Genomic DNA, 4,909 nt, shown 5'->3' on the forward strand with positions numbered 1-4,909 from the left:
TTTTTTTTTTTTTTTGGTGGTGCCTGCTAAAGCAAGCACATGCTTATTCTTTTGCACAAAATTTTGGCATGTAACCCATCCTGCATTATTAGAGCTTCGGACATGAATGATTGCTCAAATTGTGCCGATTAATGAGGGGAAGTATAATATTACTTTTTGAAAAAATTCCATAGACTTACATTGTGAAAGGGCCACACAAATATCTAGCATAATATCATAGTGAATTGAAGGTGGGCCCATTTTAGCAACCTCTCAAAAACCACAGAGAACACCCTAGTAACTGCCTGATAATACCTTAGCAGCCGCTCCCAATAGCCTAGCAAATGACTATCAATTCACAAGAACCTCTCAGAACACCCTAGAAACCGCTTTGCTTCCACACAAACCAAAACACCTAGGCAACTGTCTAACAGCCACACAGAGTGACCACCAAGACCACACTAGCGACCCCTAGCAGCCACCTAACAACCACACATAATACTCTTGCACCTGCCTAACAACCATTCAAAACACCCTAGCAATTCCCTAGTTCCCTCTGCAGGCATTTGATATAATACATAATGTACATAAGTTATGATTATATTGTTTTATTACATTATGTATTTTAACTGTTTGGTTCAATAAAACCATATGATTACTTGCTTTTGATATTTTATTTGAACCAATTATGATTGCCATTTTAAAGTCTATTGTTCGCTTTGGTCTATTTTTATTACCACACACAAAAAAGATCTGATTAATCGATTAATTGTCAGAATAATCAACCAGTTACTCGATTACCAAAATAATCGTTTGTGTCAGCCATAATTTAAATAATACCAAATAACACTGGCCTAAAAAAAAAAACATACCATTGATTTAGCAACCAGCCACAACATCATTGCAGTGCTGTAGCAGTCATTTAAAAAGGCATAGCAATCACCTAGTAGCCGTCCTAGCAATTAGAACATCCTAGCAACCGCCTATCAATCGACCAGAGAACCCTATAAATTCTGTAGCAACCATTCAAGACATCTTGACAGTGGGTTTTCCATGGGGAAACTCCACACACTTTCTTCAGAAAGTATAAAAGCTACTATTTTATATTATATTTTAGGTAAAAATATATGCAGGATTATGATTACTAGTGATGCTGAGTGATGAATATGTCATAAAGCTGCTATTTTTAATTGTCATTTCCTGTGGCAGATGAGGTTGGTGTTATCAAATTGTGTTCAGCTGAATCTGGAGGTATCCGATAGCTGTAATTGACAGATCACATTGTTAAGTACCTGTGTGTTCGTGTGTGTAGGAGTCGCACACCCTGCTGCCTCTTCAACACTCTGCTGCTTCGAATGACACACTTCTGACAGGTAAGACACACACATACACACACAGCAGTGGGTGACACAAACGCAGGATAATGACTCACAAACTCAGGCACATTGAATGAGTCACTCTCACACACAAAATGACTCACTTGACTCATTATCAACAGACTCACACTTACTGACTCACTCATATTCTTTAACACATGCAGTGAACCATCGGACAGCTCTATCTATAGCACAGACCCACACGCACTGTGGCACCTGAGTCCTGTTTTAAGACTATAAAAATTACATTTTTCACCATTCTAACTATTAGGCCATAATATACTACAATTCAAAAGTTTGGGGTTGGTAAGATTTTTTTTTTAATGTTTTTGAAAGAAGTCTCTTATGCTTAGTTAAAATAGTAATTTTGTGAAATGTTATTATTATTTTTTTATATATATACATATTTTAAAATGTAATTCATTCCTGTGATGCAAAGCTAAATTTTCAACAACCATTACTCCAGTCTTCAGTGTCACATGATCCTTCAGTAATCATTCTATTACGCTGATTTGGTGCTCAAAAAATGTTTATTCTTATTTTTTCAGTGTTGCCATATTTTTGTGGAAACTTTTTTAGGATTCTTTAATAAATTGAAATCTCAAAAGAACAGCATTTATTTTAAATCTTTTGTAACATTATAAATGTATTTACTTGTATTTCAGTTGTATTTCAGTTTTGAATCAATTAAATACATACTTGCTGAATAAAAATCCTGCTGACCCCCAACATCATATAGTATTTACCAGGATATTTCTGTTATTTTAGCTAAATCAAGGCTAACTTCAAAGTTAACTTTTTTTACTTGGTAGCACCGGTGCTCCCAACTTAGGAGCACCAGCAAAAATTTAGGAGCACCACAAATATATGCAGTATATATATATGTGTGTGTGTGTGTGTGTGTGTATAGATAGATAGATAGACAAAAGTATTTTCACCAAAAAACAAACAAAAAAATTTAAGCCAGTTATTTTTATCTTCTACTGTAGTGTGTGAGTAGGAAATATCAGTTTACATTTCCAAACATTCTTTTTGCCATTAATTGTAATAATCCAGTGAGATGTTTGTAGAGAAATGAAAACAGGTTGCACCACAACAATTATTTGCACTTGCACAAATGCTCCCCATTATATATATTAAGATTAAATATTTATATAATACATTTAGCATTTTTGAGCATATGAGACCAAAAATGGTCGCGATTTCAGACCTTGTAAATATCTTTCATCTTTAATTGAAAAGGTATGTAGTACAGATCAGCAAAAGATTTTGCAGAAAGAGATTGGATCGGGCTCAAACCTGCGTCACCCATATGCACACCACAGGTCAGTGTGCCCTAAACACGTGCGCTAACCCCTGCTTCACGGCCCCGAGAAGCTTCTACGATTTTTTTTTTTTTTTTAATTGAGTAAAAGCATGATATCACTCTTTGATCTGGGTCTTTTTTCTAGCAGAATGATTGGTTTGGAGACCGCTGTGCATTTTAATTAAATCTTCAAATGTATTCAGGAGCCGTAGCTGCTATTGAGCTTAGCGTGCACCCGTGGTTAGTGAGGGTCTGCGAAAACACTGTCACATCTGTTTGCTCCCCAAAACACACTCATTGAAACCATTTAGACCGACAACGCAGATTTGTTATTCCAAAAGCACTCCTCCTTTTCTCTCTCCTGTACATTGATAAAATGTTTTACTATCCTCATTAGGAGTCTTCTCCTTCTACCTACCATCTGGGGGGAAATACAAATGACGCTTTTGATTTAATTTTGTTATTTATGGAATAACTCTTCTGAAAACTCCTTAAGGATCCATAAATTGGAAACTCCCACTGTTATTTGTTGATGTATCAAGGCCCTGTAATGCAAATTTGATCTACCAAGACATTTCCCTATATACATTTTCAGTTTATGAGCAGCAATCTAACAGGTATCATTTGTTTAGGGTGCTTGTTACGGTGCTTCTATGTTATAATTGTTTGTAATCCTTCATTATACAAGAAAAGTATTTTGGAAAAACAAACATGAACATGTTCCTTAAATAAAAAAAATAAAAAAAAAGAAATATATATATATTAGATGGATGGATAGAATTCACATGATCAGGATGATTTATTTTTTTATTTTCAAATCTGTAACCTTTTGGTTACCAGCCCTGGTCTTTAACTACTTGGGTACACCAACTGGAAAATAAATAAATATACACTAAAATTCAAAGGTTTGTGGTTTGGTAAGTTCCCTTTCAGTCGGTCACTACGAGTCACGTCGTGACCAACGAATTGGGATCTCGCTTAGAGAGACAAATCCACTTAGAGTGTAAACTAAACGAGCCAATGCACATTGGCACGCGATGATTAAAGTTGAACAAGGAGGCCTCATTATATATTTTGTCTAATATCAAATTAGGATGTGCAGCTTCACCATATACTGTATTTTTGTAATGACTGCACATTCAATTCTCTTGCAGGCCTCTATACACACAGGCAAATGCATGATTATAATAGTAGAATAACATGATACATAAATGGATATATTCACTTTGATTATACCGGATTAATACATTTTTTGATTGATAAAAATCTTCTTAAGAAATCTTTTGGAAGTATGTTAGATGTTCCCTTTCAGTCGGTCACTACGAGTCACGTCGTGACCGACGAATTGGGATATCGCTTCGATAGACCAATCTACTTCAAGTGTAAACTAAACGAGCCAATGCACATTGGCATGCAATTATTGCATCCAGCTGCCGCTGATCACAGCATAAGTATAATAAGGCAGCAGGTGCAATGCATACCAGCTTTTCGCTTCGGAGCCGAGCGACAGCATCGTTCTGCTCTTTGTTTATTTCGAGAACTACGAGTTCAGCACGCGCTCGGAAGCTTTCTGTGTTGGCGGGACGGCGCTTCAGCAGTGGTCGTTCCAGTGTCGAGTGGGTTGCGCACTTCAGGCTGCACTACCCCTTGTCATGTTGCAAAGCGGCCATCTCCCCTGTGCGCCTCAGCACTAAAAGAGCATTTCCTAAAAAGAGCAAATTTCTCTAAAAGAGCTACACGGGTGCGTCTTTATAAAGACGACGGATCGTCCTTATAAGGATGCCAACACTCGAAGTAGATTGGTCTATCGAAGCGATATCCCAATTCGTCGGTCACGACGTGACGTCTCCGTTCCCTCCTTCAGGGAACGAGGGTTACCATACGTAACCGAGACGATTTCGTTAATGTTTTTGGAAGAAGTTTCTTTTGCTCACCAAGGCTGCATTCATTTTATCAAAAATACAATAAAAATAGTAACATAGTGAAATATTATTGCAGTTTAAAATAATTGTTTTCTATTTTAATATATTTTAAAATGTAATTTATTTCTGTGGTAGTAATGCTGAATTTTCAGCAGTCATTAGTCTGGTCTTCAGTCTCACATGATCCTTCAGAAATCACTCTTAATATGCCGATTTGGTGCTCACAATTTTTTTATTTTTTGATGTTGAAAACAGTTGTACTGCTTAAAGGGGTCCTATTATGCTCTTTTACAAAGTCTTGATTTTGTTTTGGGGGTGTACTAGAA

General features: G+C 36.5%; 1 pseudogene; it reads left to right on the forward strand.

The window, feature by feature from the left end:
* LOC107657791 (rotatin-like) overlaps window positions 1–4,909 on the forward strand; it is a 90,383-nt pseudogene that overhangs the window by 56,046 nt on the left and 29,428 nt on the right.

Source organism: Sinocyclocheilus anshuiensis, unplaced genomic scaffold (assembly GCF_001515605.1).
Source record: "Sinocyclocheilus anshuiensis isolate Anshui unplaced genomic scaffold, SAMN03320099.WGS_v1.1 scaffold7, whole genome shotgun sequence".
In the NCBI taxonomy this organism is placed as follows: Eukaryota; Metazoa; Chordata; class Actinopteri; order Cypriniformes; family Cyprinidae; genus Sinocyclocheilus; species Sinocyclocheilus anshuiensis.